The sequence below is a fragment of the Canis aureus genome, chromosome 13, assembly GCF_053574225.1.
Source record: "Canis aureus isolate CA01 chromosome 13, VMU_Caureus_v.1.0, whole genome shotgun sequence".
Classification (NCBI taxonomy): domain Eukaryota; kingdom Metazoa; phylum Chordata; class Mammalia; order Carnivora; family Canidae; genus Canis; species Canis aureus.
In genome coordinates, this window is record NC_135623.1 from 28,322,121 (window position 1) to 28,343,743 (window position 21,623).

Consider the following 21,623-nt stretch of genomic DNA (forward strand, 5'->3'; position numbering starts at 1 on the left):
CATTTATTTAAATGGTTTTATAAAATCCTTAAACCTAAAAAAAACTTTCAACCTAAAAATAATATTACTTGCATTGTTAATACAGATATCCATATTTCATAAATATAATGCTGTGCACATATATACATACCAACTTCATGAAAGTGATTATAGCTGAGAAAGAGAGGGCAAAAGGACAGGAGAGGCTTTAGCTGCATAGACCATTTGATTTCAAGGGAGACAGAGAGAGCTCAACATGTCAGCATCTGCTTTTTCATAGAATTGGACATTCTCTGTAATATTTTTATATTAATGAAATCATGATTATAGTGGGAAATTTCACAAACTGACATACCTCATAACAAGAACACAATGGGGTGAGGTGGAATGAAAGGCTCCATGTTATAGAGTGGCCTGGTGGTGTGCTCGGGGATCAGGTGTGGAATGATCCAGATGCCACCACTTATTAGACCTGCATCATTGAGGACAGTTATTTAACTTTGTGAAGATTCGAGTTTTTCCCCCGCAAAATGGAATCTGCTTCACAGTATTATTATGAAGCAAAATGTACCAGGACAGTGTATATAAAACAATTGGCACTATGCCCAGAATAAATGTTCCATAAATGTTGGACACACGGTCCATTCATTCATCATTATTAAAATTTCCAGGCTAAAAACATAATGTCAGGAAGACATTATGAGGGCAAATGGAAGGATATGGTAATTTAATAGCAAGCATTAATTGAACATCAACTAGGCTCCAGCACTTCAAATAATTTACCTATAATCCTCCAAATAACATGCAATGGCAACTTTATCATGCGGTGTAAAGAGACCAAGGCCCTAAGAGGTTCAGGGTTTTGCCTAAATCTCTAAGCCTGTTAAAGTTGTGAGGTCCAGAATAAATCCCACATGTGACTCCTGAGTTATTTTATTTATAGTGATATTCAAACTGGGCTCCCACAGGCTATGGCAGCTTCAAAATGTTTGAGAACCGTTCTACACCATATTGCCTTTCTGAATACTAGATGTTTTCTAAGGTTCAAAGGAAAACCAGTATGTACCTTGATACCAATATAATACTTTGATTGTGATATAAGATGTAATGCAAGGAAAGATTATGAAGAACAAAGTCACTTAAGCCATAGGCATATGATTTTTTTAACTGTTTTACAGTGTATTGTATACATATAAATAATTTTGTATAGGTAATTACGTTGACCGGATGTTATGTTATTGTTTTAATATGCACAGCGAAGTGGCTTTCAAATAGATTTTCAGTCCTGAGACTCCTTTATTTCCTTGAAATTGTAAGTAAAAGTCAAATACATAAATTTGAGCTTAGAAAGGGGACTTTAAGCATTCTACCCAAATCCTTGGAGATGTTTCAAGGAGCACCTTGGGGCAAACCAAAGATAATTTAGAAAAAATTAGTGTATAAGATAAACTTTAAGATTAAATAAATTAAGGAGAAAATTCTGGGCCCCCAAATATGACCACCTGGGTTTGACTCCCAGGTCCTCCACTTACTAGTAGTTGTCTGACATTAACCAAATCACTTAACTGGTGAAAGAAAAGAAAAAGAAAAAGAAAAAGGAAAAGGAAAAGGAAAAGGAAAAGGAAAAGGAAAAGGAAAAGGAAAAGGAAAAGGAAAAAAAAAGAAAAGAAAAAAGAAAAGAAAGAAAAGAAAAGAAAAGAAAAGAAAAGAAAAAAAGAAAAGAAAAGAAAGAAAAAGAGAAGAGAAAAGAAAAGAGAAAGAAAGAAGAAAGAAAGAAAGAAAGAAAGAGAAAGAAGAAAGAAAGAAAGAAAGAAAGAAAGAAAGAAAGAAAGAAAGAAAGAAAAAAAAAAGAAAACCAGTACCCTCTAACCTTCCTTATAGGGTTACTATGAATATTAACTAATGCATGTCAAGCGCTTAGAAAAGGGATCAATAAAGTCATCTATGACCAATCTGCAGTGGCCACCATCATTATTGGTTATAATGAAATTAATCAAATGTGTGAAAAATCTAGCAGTTGCCTGCCACAAGATATGTGCTTGAATGCATGTGTGTTTATTTAACCTCCAACACGTTTCCTACTTTTATGCCTAGATATCTACTCTATATCAGGCACTAGAAATTAAAAAAATGCTATTAGATTAGATTAAAAGGTAATGAGGAATGAAATAGCAATCTCAAAACACAGTGCTGAGACATGATTATTTTCTGTAGGTTAGAATAAATATCGAGCCAATGGTATTTTTGTTAGAAAGTGTCCTTCATCCTCTCTAGTTTAGTATCTGTTCTTCTGGATATTTTCTTAGTTGAAACATTCCTGGCCACACAGAAATGTGAATTGTTCATTAAAAGAAGTGTCCTCATCACTGCCTTATAAAGATGATTCTGACAGCTTAGTTCTTCATGAACTATTTGTGTGTAGGCTTGCCCTGACTTTGGACAAGTTGGCCACTGAAGCAGAAAAATCACTGCCAGAGTTGTCAAATATCATTGGTGCAATGTGCCTTTCTATGTGCCTCGCTGAGCAGCTTCCAGTGACATTTGACATGGGGTTTTCTCCCAAGGCCATGGCATGCTGTGTGCAACGGAATCCAAGCTGAAAGACTAGTGCGTGGCAGGGTATTCTTGATACACCTCCAGGCATTCCATGTTCATTTATAAAATGCCTTCTTTCTCCTTCAAATTAATCTTATATTTTTCTCCCATCACTATTCTAATACTTTTTTGACTTTTTATATTTTGACACATCTCAAATAGCCTGATAGGATTGAACTAAGTAAGGTATACAAAATCCCAAGTTACAATGGTCAGAAATAAGTAAAAACCAAAAAATAACACTGCAGAATTACCTTTACAGCTGTATTAGTATCCACTTCAGGCCTTTTCTATTTGTTTGTTTGTTTGTTTGTTTGTTTGCCTTTAAATTATGTCTTTGTGGGGATCCCTGGGTGGCGCAGCGGTTTGGTGCCTGCCTTTGGCCCAGGGAGTGATCCTGGAGACCCGGGATCGAATCCCACGTCGGGCTCCCGGTGCATGGAGCCTGCTTCTCCCTCTGCCTGTGTCTCTGCCTGCCTTTCTCTCTCTCTCTCTGTGTGTGTGTGTGTGTGTGTGTGACTATCATAAATAAATAAAAATTAAAATAAATAAATAAATAAATAAATAAATAAATAAATAAATAAATAAATTATGTCTTTGTTTTTAATTAAGCTGTGTGTATTACATTTACCGTTAATCCACCTCCAAAATTTGTAACGCTCCTGGTCATTCTCTTTCTCCACAAATGCAAGTTCAGTGCCTGATTTGTGGTAGAGCTACTAAAACAACAGGAGAGTGATCACATGTTTCTTTATGGAAGGCATTAGCTGCAATAATTAATCTGAGTAGTACATTTATATTGACCCATCTAAGTAAACCAAACTATACTTTTTTTTCTTCTTGCGTATATAGTTCAAAGCCCAGTTAGGTTCGAATATTTCTTTAAATTTTTAGCCACAATGCGAGTTGTTGGTTTATCCATCCATCTCCTAAGCATGTATGTGGCACCTCCTATGTGCTTGCCTTTTGGGATTCAGAGGATTCCTAGTCTGAGGGAAGAGGACGATAAGCAAATAAGCAATGTGCAAGGTGTGTGGAACTCAGTGGTAGTAATGTGCAGTGGGCAGAGGGGCAACAGCAGAGAATAGGAGTTCAAGGAGAGAAGGTGATGGAGAAGGTGATATCTGAGCTGGACAAAAGGGGTAAAATAATGACAATCTGAGATAAGAAGTCAGTTTGGTCATTTGTTAACCAAAAGGATACAAGTAATAACAGAATTAAAATAGGGCAATTGAACAGTTTATATGAAGCTCTATATTTAAATGGCACTTTCATATATTCACTTACTCACTCCTTCCTTCTTTCCTTTATAAAAGCCCCTTGAGATATACAAGCCAATATATCTCAGATTTTTCAAGTCAGAGACTGGCTCTCAGAGTACACGCTCAGTGTTATATGAATGAAGAAACTCAACAAACATTCATTGGGTGCCTGTTACTTCTGTGTGCCTCAATTCTTTATCTGTAAAATTAGCAAGATAACCATACCTTTTATTAAGGTTACAGGAAAAAATAAACGAGACATCAGTATTAGGCTCAAAGTCAGAGTTACATAAGCAAGTTATTATTACTGCTAGTAGTAGTGCTAGTAAGAGTACACCGGGTACTATTTTAAGCACTGATTTTGAGCAAAATGAAAGCTGGCTTTCACGGAGCTTACACTGCAAATTAAGTGGAGTGATAAAGGGGTCAACAGCAAAAGGAAATAAGCTTGAAAAATTGATTGGCAGAGAGAAAGGCGCAAACTGCATAGGAAATCACAAGCCATGGTAAGAATTTAGAATTTTAAGCAAGAAAGGGAACATGATCTAACTTATACACTAGAAGAATTACTTCCATGCTGAACAAATTGAAGGAGGGCAAGAGTGGAAAGACCTGATCAGTTAGAAGATTATTCAGACGATGTGGCTTTGGGCCAGGATGTGTGTGCGTCGGCGCCAAGGGTTGATGGATGCAGGGAGAAATGGTCAAAATTTGGATATATTCTGGAGATTTACCAGGCAACATTCCCTGATGGATTAATTAAGTGTTTTGCAAGAGAGAGAGGTTCCAGAATTTCAGCCTCAACAGACAGGTTGAGGTTGTCATGTCTTGAGATGGAAGATTTATAAGGAAGAAAAATGGTGGTAGAAATCAAAACTTCTGTTTTAGACTTGTTCATACTAAACAGATCCATGACTATGATGCAGGATTACAAAACCAAGGAAACGACTTGGGTTAGGAAAAATGGATAGAAATGAAAGGAAGAAAGATATTAGCATGGTTTAAAAATTCAAAGTCAGGGATGGAAGACAGGAAGGCTCAAAACGGGATCTGAATGGGAAGGATCCCATGGAATAGTAACAAGAATTAAAACTGGAGAGAAACAACCAGGCCTTGAAATGCTAAGATGAACAGTTCACCCGACGTTTACTATGATTGGCAAGAGTTAAGATGTTCAAAACAACTTTTCCCACTCAAAAGTTAGAGAGGGAGACAAACCATGAGAGACTCCTAACTCTGGGAGATGAACGAAGGGCAGTGGAAGGGGAGGCGGGCAGGGGCTTGGGGTGACGGGCACTGAGGGGGGCACTTGATGGGATGAGCGCTGGGTGTTCCATGTTGGCAAATCAAACTTCAATTTAAAAAAAGGAAAAAATGATTTTCAAAACAAACTGATTCGAGCTAAGGATCTTAGCATTCATCACATTATATTGCGTTAACTGTGTTTCTGCTTTGTTTGTGGAAGTCAATTGAAAAGAAATGGCTTGTGCCTAAAACAGGAACTCTAACTGGAATGTTAGAGTCATTCTGGTAGACTAGTCATTCTGAGTAGCCCAGTCATTCCTGGGTCTACTCTAAATTCAAACTTCTCATGCTTATAGAGCATCCAGGGTTACAGAGAAAGCTCCAGGTATTTGTCTTAGCACAGCAAAGAATGGTAACTCTCACTTCCTCCAATCTGAAAACAACTCTGAGCATCCTGCTACTACCTCATGTTGCTTCCTACCAGAGTCAAGAGCCACATTTCGGTGTTTCTCTTTCTTTTGTATTTAATTTGCTAAACTCCAAGTCAGACCGAACCCTGGTCTGCTTGAAGAAAATACAGAGACGTCATTATTCCTCCCCTGTGCACGTTCCCCTATCTATACTCTAATTCACTCAAAACTCAGAGAAAAACACATCTGTATTGAAACATTTGTATGGCATTGATTGCTCCCCATGGGATTATTCCACCAACAACTGTGTAACAACGTTAGGGTGAAAATCATCTCTGTGGCTTGTCTTGTGTGGGCTAACACCCTAGCGAGATGGACAAATAACCTAAGATGTGTCTACTTCTCTCTGAGACCCGTCTTTTCAATAAGTGTTTATTTATTATACCTCCTGCTTGCTTTTAGTGAGTGATGTCTTTCTTGAAGAGAGAACAAATTGTGTCTTTTCCACTTGAAAATACAATTTCTTTTTATTGTAGTAAAACTAACCCATTAAAAAAAAAAGTTTTTAAAGATGTGGGAGTAGATGGCATTTAAAGTTGTACTGTTCAAATTTTGATTATAAATCAGACTGAAAGTGTAGGATGCGCATCTTTGTTTTCCACTGCACCCCCCACTTACAGCCACGTACACATCATTCCAGAATCTCAACCTTCATTTTGTTTCCTACTCCTTCTTCCCTCCCCATGCCCCATTATTCTGTTTCCCATAACACCTCCTTCACTTTCCTGCCTCATCCATCAACCCAATGTTTCTTCTTAATTGGACATTTGAGGCCACCAGAGACCCCTAAGCAATACCCAGACTTGCAAAAATCACATTGGCCAGGTGACACGAAGTTGGCCAGGTGGAGCAGTATACCTCCTCATAGTGATCTTCCAGTGACTGGAGAGAAGGACACATCAACAAACTTTGCTAAGTGTGATTCATGCTTCAGTAGATGTTGTCCAGAGGAGAAGGCTTTAACTCTGTCTAGGACAATCAAGGAATGTTTCACTGGAAATGCAATGTTTAGCTGAATCCTACAGGATGAGTAGGAATTTGCCAGTGAAGGAAGGCATTTTTAGGTGAAAAAAAGCAGCATGTTAAAGGAACAGAGGAATTCAAGGATACAACCCATTTGGAGAAAAGAAGTTAGTGCCTGGAAAGAAGGGTACTGAAAGGTGAGGGGTCAGACATTAAAGGATTTTGATCAGAGGCCTCCCATCATCACATTGGAAGCAGTATGGAAGAAAAAATAATTTGGATACCAAGTTTAGATAAAAGTCTGTTGCCATATTTGCAATGAGGTGAGATGGCGTCAAGGGGATTAAAAGGCTGAGACAGAATTGAGAGAGTTTTAGGAATCAAAATCCACATCAGTAAATGACAAAGCACAGGAATGCAAGATGAAGGAGGCAGAAGAAGAGGAGGAGGTAAAGGGTAATACCCAGGTGTCATTCACACACAAAAAAAAAAAAAAAGGAAAAAGAGCTAGAGAGAGAGAGAATGAAAGAGATACTGACTGGGGTTGAATCAGCATGGGAAGATGATATGCCTGATTTTGGAAGTGTTGAGCATAAGGATCCTGTGATATGAGTCGAGTTATACACATGGGAGTCTCTGTAGGCAGAAGTCAAAGTCATAGGTGTGGATGGAATTACTCAAGTTAGAACATGTAGAATAAAAAGGACATGGGATGAAGCAAAAACATTTGGGACTGTCCCAAGAATACGGGTTTATTCCCTTACTGTTATAGTCAAAATCCAAGAGACCCTAATAAGCTTGGTCCCCCATGGGGACCTTACTAACGTAAGGGATATCAACCATACTTCTGAGAAATCTCAAGTATATTCTCTGTGTTTATAAAAGTAAAATATTTTGATCCTCTAATGACACTTTACAGTGCCAGAACCATCCGTTGGCCACTGATACTCTCTCTCCATAAGGTTTAATAAACCTCTGAGATCTTAGAAAGCAGTTTTCAGAAGGGTATGGAAACAAATTTCTCCTCTTTCTTATGAATACCCATAGGAGCTGGTGTCACTATAATCTACTATGTAATCTTTGAAAGTCCCTCCAGAAAATCAAAACACTCATAAAATAAAGCTAAGATCTTGTCAGGCAAAGCTTTAGCCGGCACTATTCAAGCAATCTTTTGACCTCTGAAAAATGACCTATTTGCCTCCTCCTCTAAGGAATAGTAGCAAAACCATTACAACTATAAATGTGTACTTAATAGTGATAAAAAACATTTGACTTTCAGGAATCCTGTTTAGAAATGGTTCAGCAGGACTTACAAAGTTACATTACCAGTTACCACCTAGACAAGACCCTTGCTTTCCTCACTTCCTTTAGATAGACCAGAAGCCTAGTCATTTGTTCACACTCACACACACGTTTACCTGAAATCCAATAGACATTCCATGATCTTTTAAAATTTGTTTTGTTTTCCCAAAATTCTCTCTAGATATGTTTTTACCTAACTCCTTTGGGCTAATATTTCCTCATTGCTGCCATTTAATGAATTTCGATGCTGTACCAAACCATAAGAGCTTTGTGCTCTTTATTTCACTTCCTCTTCCAATGAATGAAATGTTCAAACCGGTTTTATACATAAATCTGAACTTATAAAAGGCTAAACACCTTGTCCAAGGTCATGGATCTACAAAGATGCATAGCCAGGGTCTGAAACAAAGTCTCTCTCACCCTAAAGCCCCAACTCCTTTCAAACGCTGTCATCTCCAGATGAGCTGGGTAGATGGTAGGCTCTACTAATTGTAAGTTATCCGACGTCTGTTAATTTCAGCATTCAGCATTTAATAGCAACGTTTTATATTCCAGTAATAAAAAAAGAATGGAAAATTCCGAAGCACTGTCAGCAGGAGCACAATAAAAATGAAACGCCCAGCAAGAGGGATTCAATTTATGTTCACTGGAACTGAACTTGTCTAGGTCAAACAATATTATTGACGTCGTCCCATCTCCAAGGGTACTCCATAACTTCAGGTTGTGAAGATGTAGTTTCAGTTAAATATTTTTAAATTATATTCAATAAGAAATTATTTTACAGAGAGTTCAATTTATCACAAATGAAACCTTTTGGCTAGTAGAGAGTCTTGTTCGTATCCGTGTGCTCTTGGCCCACTGCCCTTTTGCCATGTGGTACTCTGCAATGGCAGAGGAGGACACAATCACATGCCAGCAGAGGCACCTGTCAGGACCTGTTGGGGGCTGAATCTCTTTGTGAACTAACAGGCAGCTCCCAAAACAGATCTGATTTAAGCAGAACACAATCCCCAAATTGTTGCCTTTCCACATGTTATTTTAGAACATGTGAACAGCACCCTAAATAAATTGGTTAAAGAGTGACTTCATCTGGCTCAATGTATGAGTATTGACTTTTTTGTCCTTCAGAGTTTTATGGTAGCCACTCAAAGACAAATGAGGAAATAGTTTCCAAAAATGCAGTCAACAGTTATTTTCTACATTGTGAGCACGGGAAAGGGGGAAATAAAAGATGAATGTTCTACCTAAGTGCTATCCATAGTAGCTATCTAATCTTGGCAATGACAAAACTATACAAACTTTACCAAATGAAGGCAGTGCAGCCAGAAGGTGCATTTTTTTCAGAAGATGCATTTTTTTTTTGTCACTCAGTCCGTTATGTCACTGATCCTGCGGGGGGGAAAAATTAATTCCTCTATGATGTCACTTAATCCCTCACCAATAAATACATTAATTCAAAAAAATCTGATTTTTGCCATAGAATAGAAGCTCTAGCACAATAATGAAGTGTTTTTTTTCTTTTTTTGTCTAAACATTATTTATTCATTGCAACTGGGAGTGTTAAAACAATGCAATTTGGAATAAACATATGCTTGGTTAATGCTATCCTTTAGAGAGGAATAAAAATTAATAATTTAAAGCCATATAATTGTTATGCATCTGATTTGATAGAAATGTACCCTTGAGATACAAGAGTGAAGAATTATTCAAAAATCACAAATACTGAAGGAATCACAACTTCCTGGATGGTTAATGTAGTCCTCTGTTAACACAAAGTAGGAGTTTTGAAAAAATTAAAAAACATTTTTTTTTTAAGAAAGAGAGAATGAGCCAGCAATTAAAGAGGGGCAGAGGGAGAGAGAGAGAAGTCCAAGAAGGCTCCATGCCCAGCACGGAGCCTGAATAGGGGCTTGATCTCACAACCTTGAGATCATGACCTGATCCAAAATCAAGAGTCAAGCACTTAACTAACTGAACTACCTAGGCACCCCCAGGAGTTCCAAAATTTATGTAAATTGTCATTTCTGATAATGCAAAGAAAAATGTTGATCAATATCTTTGATAAGTATCTTTTAAAAACTAATTTTTTTTGTAAATATGTGTCTGTATTAACAACAAACTCTCATACACTTTAACATATCAGTTTTGTCCAGTGTGGTTTTATTTAAATGGCATAGACACTGGCCTTTGATTAGAACAGTGCCTTGTTGACTAGATTCAGATGGAGCTGTATCTAGTTTAAGGTACCACTAAGCCTCTATGGTCTTATTTCAGATCCTCCAAGTCAATCTCAGGGGTTGCAATTTCCATTTAACATCTCTGTGATTCTTATGCATGCTGAAATTCCAGGCTTCCAGTAATTTATATGGTGCCATAGAAATTTCCCAACTTTTGTCGAAGTTTTAAATAACTTACATGGTTCTCCAACTTTAAGATAATAAATAATATATTATCTATATATGCTATAGATTTTATGTTAAACAATAACCAATACCTGAAGTGTTTATTTGGTGTAAGTACTGTTTTAGATAGCAATTCATCAATTTATTGAATACTCTCAGCAATGGCATGAAGTATTATGTTTGTTAGCTACAGAGCTAATTTTGGTCTCATGTACTCTGGCTTCCCAAACTTCATCCTAACTACCAGATTATACTATATTTTAAATGTCTGTCGTTGAAAACTGGACTGCTTCACAAGTCATAATAAAAGGGGGGAAAATGCTCCCAATATATAGCAGAATGAGGAGGAAGAAGAAAAAATAGAATTTTATATAATAATATAGACACAGCAATAAAATTGGATAATATCACAGTAAGTTGGCTAACAGAAGTGAGAAAAGGGCCTTTTGTAAGGGAGGGCTTACTGGAAATACTGTATTTGAGCAAATGCTAAATAATACATCTGAATAAATATTAAAATAAATTTTAAGAAATATTGAATAAATATTTAAATGTGAACATATATTAAATATAAGTAAAATATAATAAGCATAAATAAACTAAAAATAAAATAAAATACCAGTCTTTCAAATAAATATCCAGGGAATAGACCATTCCAGAAAGAGGAAATAGGTTTTGATGTGTTCATGCTGGAACAATAATCATCTTAAGTTCAAGAAACAAGAAGTTCAGGGTGGCTGGAACAGAATAAACAGAGATGGTTCAGCATGAGGTCACATGAGAGACCAGCAGAAGCCAAATCGTGAAAGATCTTAAAGGAGACATATTCCACCAAGAACCGCAAAAGTGCAGAAAGAACCCAGAATGCAGTGACATAATGGTTAAACGCACATTGAGTTTGGAAGCAAAGGACTTTGCTTCAGGTTCTAACTCTTCTGCTTCCTCATTGTATAGCATTTGCCAAGTTCCCTATTTTGACAGGCCTAAGTTCCTATGTCTTTGTGCAAAAGTAACAATGATGCCTACCTTGCAGTTTTTGAATACTAATTCATATAATGCATATAAAGGGCTTAGCCAAAGTGTCTGGCATGAACGAAAGTGACTATTTTAGAGCATTTGAGGGAATGCAACTTAATCCAGTTTGACTGTTATAGATGGGGAAGAGTAATAAAAGATGAGTCTACAAATATAACTGGAACCAGAAGTGGAACACAGAACACCAGACTATTTCATACCCCGGAGAGAATCACTAAAAAAAAATTTTAGCAAGGATGTATCAGTGCTAAACTTGAGAAAGACTGATATAGCAGTTATTTGCAGAGTATTTTGGATCCTGGAGATACAGAAGTAGAAAAATCAGTTAAGAAGCAATTTAATTTGTTCTATGGCGGGGACCAAAAGGAGAGGATAGATTGCCAACCTTAGGGAGGGCAAACCGACAGGACTTTGTGACTAAGTAAATGAGAACAGGTTTCAAAGCTGGGGGCCAGAGAGAATAACTGAAATAGAGATGGTGATGGAAGAACCCAGTTTGAATCAGAAGAAAATGATTCAGCTGTACAGACACTGGTTTGAGATTCCAGCAGAAATCCAGCCGGCAGTGGAAAATGTAGAACTAAAATAAGAGGGAGATTTCTGTTCTTGTCTTTTGCCCATTTCATGATTGGATTGTTTGTTTCTTTGGTGTTGAGTTTAATAAGTTCTTTATAGATCTTGGAAACTAGCCCTTTATCTGATATGTCATTTGCAAATATCTTCTCCCATTCTGTAGGTTGTCTTTGAGTTTTGTTGACTGTATCCTTTGCTGTGCAAAAGCTTCTTATCTTGATGAAGTCCCAATAGTTCATTTTTGCTTTTGTTTCTTTTGCCTTTGTGGATGTATCTTGCAAGAAGTTACTATGGCCGAGTTCAAAAAGGGTGTTGCCTGTGTTCTTCTCTAGGATTTTGATGGAATCTTGTCTCACATTTAGATCTTTCATCCATTTTGAGTTTATCTTTGTGTATGGTGAAAGAGAGTGGTCTAGTTTCATTCTTCTGCATGTGGATGTCCAATTTTCCCAGCACCATTTATTGAAGAGACTGTCTTTCTTCCAATGGATAGTCTTTCCTCCTTTATCGAATATTAGTTGCCCATAAAGTTCAGGGTCCACTTCTGGATTCTCTATTCTGTTCCACTGATCTATGCGTCTGTTTTTGTGCCAGTACCACACTGTCTTGATGACCACAGCTTTGTAGTACAACCTGAAATCTGGCATTGTGATGCCCCCAGATATGGTTTTCTTTTTTAAAATTCCCCTGGCTATTCGGGGTCTTTTCTGATTCCACACAAATCTTAAAATAATTTGTTCTAACTCTCTGAAGAAAGTCCATGGTATTTTGATAGGGATTGCATTAAACGTGTATTGCCCTGGGTAACATTGACATTTTCACAATATTAATTCTGCCAATCCATGAGCATGGAATATTTTTCCATCTCTTTGTGTCTTCCTCAATTTCTTTCAGAAGTGTTCTATAGTTTTGAGGGTATAGATCCTTTACATCTTTGGTTAGGTTTATTCCTAGGTATCTTATGCTTTTGGGTGCAATTGTAAATGGGATTGACTCCTTAATTTCTCTTTCTTCAGTCTCATTGTTAGTGTATAGAAATGCCACTGACTTCTGGGCATTGATTTTGTATCCTGCCACGCTACCGAATTGCTGTATGAGTTCTAGCAATCTTGGGGTGGAGACTTTTGGGTTTTCTATGTAGAGTATCATGTCATCGGCGAAGAGAGAGAGTTTGACTTCTTCTTTGCCAATTTGAATGCCTTTAATGTCTTTTTGTTGTCTGATTGCTGAGGCTAGGACTTCCAGTACTATGTTGAATAGCAGTGGTGAGAGTGGACATCCCTGTCTTGTTCCTGATCTTAGGGGAAAGGCTCCCAGTGCTTCCCCATTGAGAATGATATTTGCTGTGGGCTTTTCATAGATGGCTTTTAAGATGTCGAGGAATGTTCCCTCTATCCCTACACTCTGAAGAGTTTTAATCAGGAATGGATGCTGTATTTTGTCAAATGCTTTCTCTGCATCCAATGAGAGGATCATATGGTTCTTGGTTTTTCTCTTGCTGATATGATGAATCACATTGATTGTTTTACGGGAAATCTCACAGAGGAAGACATAGACATGGCCAACATGCATATGAGAAAATGCTCTGCATCACTTGCCATCAGGGAAATACAAATCAAAACTACAATGAGATACCACCTCACACCAGTGAGAATGGGGAAAATTAACAAGGCAGGAAACAACAAATGTTGGAGAGGATGCGGAGAAAAGGGAACCCTCCTACACTGTTGGTGGGAATGTGAACTGGTGCAGCCACTCTGGAAAACTGTGTGGAGGTTCCTCAAACAGTTAAAAATATACCTGCCCTACGACCCAGCAATTGCACTGTTGGGGATTTACCCCAAAGATACAAATGCAATGAAACGGCGGGACACCTGCACCCCGATGTTTCTAGCAGCAATGGCCACTATAGCCAAACTGTGGAAGGAGCCTTGGTGTCCAACGAAAGATGAATGGATAAAGAAGATGTGGTTTATGTATACAATGGAATATTACTCAGCTATTAGAAATGACAAATACCCACCATTTGCTTCAACGTGGATGGAACTGGAGGGTATTATGCTGAGTGAAGTAAGTCAGTCGGAGAAGGACAAACATTATATGTTCTCATTCATTTGGGGAATATAAATAATAGTGAAAGGGAAAATAAGGGAAGGGAGAAGAAATGTGTGGGAAATATCAGAAAGGGAGACAGAACGTAAAGACTGCTAACTCTGGGAAACGAACTAGGGGTGGTAGAAGGGGAGGAGGGCGGGGGGTGGGAGTGAATGGGTGACGGGCACTGGGTGTTATTCTGTATGTTAGTAAATTGAACACCAATAAAAAAAAAAATAAACTTCAACTGAAATGCAATGAAATGCAAAAAAAATAAAAAATAAAAATAAATAAATAAATAAATAAATAAATAAATAAATAAATAAATAAATAAAATAAGAGGGAGAGTCCTGGTTGGAAATGAAGGTGGAGTACCATCAACACTCAGATTAAAGCTAAAGCCCAGATGGATGGTGGGATATTGTCACCAAGAGAAAATGAAGATAAAAGAAAAGAATGCTAAAGGTGTAGCCCCAACATCCAATAACATTCGATTGCTAAGACTGGGAGAAGGAGTCTGGGAACAACAGGGAAGGGAGTGGTCCGTATGCTCAAAGGACAGAAGAACACGAGGAACAGATTCTATATGTCAATCGCTCAAGGAAATGCCATCTATGTAACGAATTGAAATACTTTCATTTAGTGGATGCCAAACCACCAACTGAAAACTTGTTGATAGTGCTTTTCACTCATAATGAAAAAGGACATAAAAGTTTTTGACCTGTGGGTTTTTTTCTGGTATATATCTAATTTCTTGACAAGCCCTTATAAGGTATTTGCTTTAAATGTTCTATTTCTAAAGTCTAGAGTAACTTCCTGTGAAAGTTGTGAAGTATTCAGACCCTGAATAGCTGCGTACAAAATAGGTCTGCTAACAGCATATAAATAAATATATTTCCTTTGATATAGGAGCTAAAGGCAATAGAATCATTTCCTCTTTAAATGACTCAGTCCTATGGCAGCATTTAGGAGTACATATTAAATGAGTCATTATTACAAAAGCTTTTAACTGCTACACCTTTTTCTCTACCTTTAATACCAAAGGAAACAAAATGAGGCAGTATAAAGAAAACTAATATACATTTTTTTTTATTTTACCAGTTACTCACCCCCATATCTCATTTGTGTTGTACAGACTAGAATTCCAGTTAATGGAAGAAAAAATTTTTCTTCAAACAAGTGGACTTACTTATATAGATAAAATTATGAATGAGATTAAAAACGGCACAACATAAAATATTGAAATACTAAGACCAGATATATGTTAATAAACTTGAAAATGCCAAATAACTATCCAAAAAGCTAAAACTGATCAAAATAAAAAGAATCCTACATGAGAAATAGAAGAGATATAGGTGAGTTATTTCCAATGGGGAAAAAAAGTGGGCTGAGCTCCAGCATTTCCTCCTGCATTTTCTCTGAGATAAGGTACAATAAGGAATAGAAACTAACTTGAGAAAAAGAGGCAGCTTTCTTCAGTCCCATAGCAACCTATGAATAAAAGCTTCAGGAATCCTTTTTTTTTTTTAATAAAATAAAAATTGGGGGATTAGATCTTATTTTCCTGTTAGTAGTTGGGGAATCCAATCTCTTTAAATAGTGGGAAATCCATGTAAATCCAGAAAACATTTTATTGTGAATTCATGTATAGTATACTTATATTTTCATCCTAAATCTAATTACTGAGGTAAGAAGTTTACATCTTAGCTATATTATTGATTAATAAAACAGATTTTTAATTTTGTAAACTTTAATACTTGATCTAGTAGTCTGGTTTAATCAATGCTTTTTAAAAAAAATATCAGCTAATCTAGGCAGAGCTTTAATTAAACATGTATAGATGTATAGATGTATAGATGTGCAAATAAAGCAAAAATGGAAGTGCATAGAAAAAATGATTATTGGTTATTAAATAACAAACAGTTGTTGAACTTTTACCAAATATCAGATAATGTACTTACCAATTACCTGTGTTGCTTCCTTTAATGTTTACAATAATTTTATAATTAAAAACTGGTATTTTATAGTCAAATGATTAAGTAATTTGCCCAATGATGTACAACAATAATGTGATGAAGCAGGACTATGTGCCCAGTGGTCCAACTCTACAAATAGTGCTCCTCACCACTCATCTACACTATGGGTAACTTTGATTTTACTTATTCTTCAAAATATTCACTATATATAGTCTTAACAGTGAGAGTCCTAAATCATCCTCATTTAAAATGTAAAAATTCTCATTTTACTGTGAAGAAAGTCCTTATGTGTCTCCACGATTTAGAATAGTATTCCTAACAAAGTTTAAGACAGAAGGCTGTGGAGCGAAAAAAGAGAAATACATCAGAGGAATATATCAAGGAAAGGTATTTTTATACTACGCTCACCCCATCTCCGAAATCCAGAATTTCTCCTTTCCTTTTCATGCTTTATGTACCATTTCAAATACTCTCCCTCTTCCTGGAACACTCCTTCTGCCTCTACCCTCACGTTAGACTAAATTTATCCTATAGGCCGCCAGTCACATGTTACCTTCCCCAGGAAGCCCTCCTGTCACCATTCTTTGTTAGGTGTCTTTCCTTTTCTTGCTAGTAGCACTGGTGTCCCTCCTTCCTTTCATATCATATGTCTCCCCCCACCAACCCCACGCACACAGTATTCTAATTCTTTATTTATATGTTGAGCTCTTCTAACTATCGGTCCTTCCAAGCAGAGACCATGAGTTTTGCATTCATCTTAAGGTAGTATCAAATTGTAAAAATAAAAGACTATTATTTTTTATCTCCAGTGACTTCTGTAATGCCTACCAGAGACTCAACACTTAAAGTATTTCTTGAATGAAGAAATACTTTTTAAGGTATCTCATGGTTTGCAATGTATTTTCTCATGTGTTACATCAGTGAATTTTTAAGTTAAGCTTCCATGGTGAGTGTTACATTCTTATTTTTAAATGAGGCACCCAAGACACAGAAAAGTTAAGAACCTTGGCCAAGGTCACAAATGCTACAACAACAAAAAATGAGACTCAACAGCCTGTCTTTGGACTCTCGGTCCAGTGTGGTTTGTTTTATAACTCAGATGAGAAACTGGTCTCCTAGGAAAATACAAGTAGTGCTCCTGGTATACCAAATTTCATACTCAAAACGTGTACTACCCTGAAGTGATAGCGTGCCACAGAAATTTTTTTAATTTTTTATTTCAACTTAAATGGACAAAATAGTGTTCTTTAATTCAGTAACTATTTAATGCAGAGTGTATTAGTAGGAAATAATAAACACAATCTTTGCCCTTGATGGAACATCAAGTCTAGTAGAAAGAGTCACAGAAAAGCACAAATAACTGTCATTCAAGGCAATAAAGAGATGCTAAGAGAGGGTTAATAGTTCATCGGACACATCTTTCTTGAATAATTAATTTTGAATGTCAAGGCTGGCACCATGTGCTAGGTAGAGGAGGATTTTCAAACAGGGAGTTGTAGGTTCCCAAGGCAAGAGATGTCATCCAGAGGGCTGGATTTAAAAAAGACTCATAAAGTGGGATGATCTGAGAGGAAGCTTAAAGAGCTGGTTTCAAAAGACCAGGATTAGAGTCATCATTCTGGCAGATATGGAGACATTAAACAAAAGGTACAAGAAACGTGGGGGGTATCTTTTGAAGAGAACCAGATTAATTAGTGATGAAGGAAAACAAGAGTAAGAATGTAATGTTAGGATCTTAAATGACAGCCTAAGGAGCTCACTTCTTGATAAGCAGTGAGGAGCCATTGAATTTTGAGCAGCAGAATGACCTGATTGGAGCTGGGATTTGTTAAGACTTATCTACCAGGTGAATGTAGAAGGCAAAAAGAAACTCAAGTTCTCCAAGCTAAGGATGATAAAGTAGCATCATTTAATTACACCATTATATTACAGAAAATATTTAGGTGTTCTAAAATAAACACATTCTTTTAGTTTGTTTCCCTAAAATAGATGAAACAATTTTGAGAGAATCCCCACTGATGAGTTTTCATACTAAACAAAATGCCTATTAGAGCGAGAGAGATTGCACCTCAGTACAGTTAAATTAGATTTGATATTTTTTGGAACTAAACTCCCTTTGGTAGTTGTAGAGAACGTCTTCTGCAGATTAAAAAAGAAGAAGAAGAACATGAAGCACACAGCAATTTTTCATAGTTATTACAGGTGACATCTAAACTGGCAGAGTGCAGACAAAGGAAAGGCATGTAAGTTAGATAAATAAAAGGATTTCTTTGGACTCATCTACAAACACCAACAGAAGTATATAAAGAGATAATGAACTTGTCGAAGGGTAGCTGCTGCTGGATAAGTAAGTCCAAATATCTTTCAATTCCAAAATGTCAAGTCAATTTTGATTGCTGTTTTCAAAAGTAGTTATTTTTAGGATATTTGTGCTTCACATTTAAGTTAGCCAAAATATTTTATGTATTAGGTGTCAAATTTAATTGTGTTGATACTAAGGATACACTGCTAAATCTAACTGTAACGATTTACATCCCTCCATGCCTTGGGGATCCACTATTTGTTTTTATCAAATAAAACCTAAGAAGATGCTGTTATAACTGCTGTACCTTTCGGGGGGGAAAATGTTCTATACCTTTGAATGTGGCACTTATGGACATTGAATAAGTCATCCTTTAAAGATAGATATTTTCTGCTAAAGAGATACGGCTTTCAAACTAGATGGTGTTGGGTGGCCAAGAAACTCTCTGGGCTATAAATTCTGTGAGATAATCTAGTAAAGAAAAATTCTATTGTAATTGAATTTGGAAATTTGCATGTCTCTTTCCTTCGGAGCTACATACGGCGTATTAGGCAGCATATATCTGACTCTAATATGCTAAAAATAAAACTTATTTAACTGCATTCAACCCAGTGCCTACTAAACTTAGGTGATCATAAAATCTATTTTTCTTTAATATCTATTTATATTCCATGCTGACTTTAGGAAATACTGAGAGAGAGCAAGGAAGGCAGCATTACCTACCAGGGAAATGTGAAGTTTTAATAAAAGATGTGTTCACCACTAAGCCTACTTCCCGGGAAAAGTTGCTACTGGAGTTCTGGTCTGGGTCAAGCCATGGGGTGTGCTCCAAATCTGATACTGGGATTCCCAGAGTCCTATTTAGTGCTGCCTCAAAGATGGAAAATGATCTCTCATTATTTTGTCTCTTCATCTCTGCTGCCTCTACTCTATGTTTTCTGTGTTCTAAGTCTGTAACAGGGAGCATAATACATTCCAAAGATAAAATGGTGAGTAAACCCCCCATGGTCTTCACCCTCACAAAACAAGCGGTGTAGCAGAAGAGAGAGACAAGGGGAGAGGCCAGCGTGTTTTTTTCCCAAGGACGACACCTTGCACTGGGGGCACACAGATCTCCTGTGTTCATACTGCCTGGATGGATTAAGGTAGTCATGTGAATGCATTGAAATCTGAGGAAGGAGTAGGTAAGATACAATGAAGAGTGTCCATCAAGATCTTGATGTGGAAAAGCGTTACTTGTAGGAAAAACATAAATGCAGCAATTCATCCAATCCATGCAGTATGGAGCCCAAAGGAAGATCTTTCCTTATTGTTGAATTTCCCTTCTCAGGAAAGTTTAGAAACACTATCCGAACCCTTGGACCTGTAGGATAATCCAAAGGTGAGGGGAGGTAGCATCGCACCTGTTAGAAGCTTGACCTTAACCAAGCTCCTTGGTTAGGTAGTTGCTATTACTTAGAGATAAGGGGTGGATGCTGGAATCTCCCTCCCCCTCCATGATTTAAGCCCAGAGCTACCAAGGAACAACACATCTAATCAACAACTCTGCCTGCGGTGCTCTTCCTCCCGGGCTTTCCGACCTTGGAAAAATTCCTTCACACAGCAACCTTCCACTTGAGGCCATGATTGTGATTTTTCACTCGGGGCCAGAAACTCTTCTTAATTGAGGCAGAATATAGTTATTTGAAGTATGTTCACAGAATATAGGACATGTTTGGATAGTTCTGGCCAGGCCTTTATGGATCAGATTACATCTGGACAAAATACTAATTGGTCTTTAAGGAGGAGGTCCACGGGATTGTGAAGTCAATGTGTGTGTCACACACAGGCCAAAGTAAAGAGTTTCTAAAGTTGAAAACATTAGCACCATTCACACAAACTCAGTAACACCAAATTGGCAACATCCTAATAAAATGAAGATTAAAACGTTTTAAAAATGAAAAACTAGAATATGATTGCATGTGACAGTTTTACATTTTTAAAAGGAAACATTCACAGGGGGATGTGAATCATTTATCATCCTGACCAGACCTCTCCTAGTCTTTTCTCTTTAAAGTTGAAAATAGTGCAATTATTCTGTTATGCTTCATAAAATAGTAAATTATCTCCAATTACTGCAAATGCATAGTAGCAATAAAATGCTTGTGTAGAACAACACACTCCCCATGGTCATCTTGGAATTTATTGCAATATCATAAAATTATAACTCTGAAAAGAGTTTCAAAAATACATCTAGCTCACTTTCCTTGCCTCTGGGCAGGACTGGGTTGCAAATAATTCCAGAAAAATAACTGCTTAAAGAGAAGATCTAACAATTATTCTTGTTCAATTGCACTTACATAGAGACAAATCTTTTTTTTTTCATATGGCACATTTCTGAATGTTTCCTTATGTTCATATTCAGCTGAATTCTCAAACGTTCACATGCCACCACCTCCAGTGAATGGTCCTTAAGCAATGACAATAATAACAAATCTATCGATGATTTTACCTCATGAACTTTTGAAAAAACACTTTCATATTTTGGCCTTTATATTTCTGTTTTCATCTAAAAGACAAGACTGCCTACACAAATTTTTAAGCATCTCCAGGTGAAATATCAAAAAACACTGTCTTAAGAGCAGTAACCTAGGTTCTGCATGAAAAACACTTTGTTATTCCCACAGAAACCATAAAGTGAGCACAGCTTCCTCTACTGACATTAATGAATATTCGTAATTTTTAAAAATTATAATTATGAATTTTTGCTGGGTACATGGGAGATGCCAGAGATCCTCAGTGAAGTTTTATACCATTCGCAGTTCTTTTATCACTCAGCACACTCTCTAGGGTCCCTTCCAGAGCCTGCCCTTCCATAATTTAGGGCTGCTTTGAGCATCTCTAGACCAGTTCTGAGACTAGTCTGCCAACCAAATATGCATTAAGTTCCTGTAAAAATTTCCCCCTTCTCCACATTCCAAAAACTTCAAAGGGCAGAGGGGTAAACTCTAGTGGCTTGAGCAGGATGGCAGGTGATCTTTGAAGTTAGAAAGATCTGTTTGATAGTTGGGTCTGTCACTGACTCTCCAGATAACCTTGGAAGTGTCACATATCTTCTCTGAGTTTCAGGTTCCTGGTCATTTAAATGGAAGTAAGGATGCCTACCTCACAGGATAGAACAAGGGTTAAGTGAGATACTTTATGGGAAGCGAATAATGGTCAAACAAATAGACCCTCAGTCCATGTTTGCAGTGTTTCAATTATTGTTGCTAATGTTCTTGTTGTTAGTGGTATTACTATGTCTACTGGGAATCCTGGAGCATAGGGACCCAAAAAAGCCCAGCAAAGAAGGTGAGAATTGGTATTAATGTTCACCGGGAGACATGGTTGGGATTTTACTCTGGCAAGAGGATGTACGACATGGAATGGAGTAAAAGTGACATGCC

At 37.1% G+C, this 21,623-nt stretch overlaps 1 protein-coding gene and 1 long non-coding RNA gene across 5 annotated transcripts in view; one reads left to right on the forward strand and one right to left on the reverse strand.

The window, feature by feature from the left end:
* The window catches only part of SYT1 (synaptotagmin 1), a 537,260-nt gene that overhangs the window by 215,933 nt on the left and 299,704 nt on the right, over window positions 1-21,623 (forward strand). The gene's annotated exons all lie outside the window — the stretch shown is intronic.
* Window positions 1-21,623, reverse strand: part of LOC144282229 (uncharacterized) — a 182,051-nt gene that overhangs the window by 160,147 nt on the left and 281 nt on the right. The gene's annotated exons all lie outside the window — the stretch shown is intronic.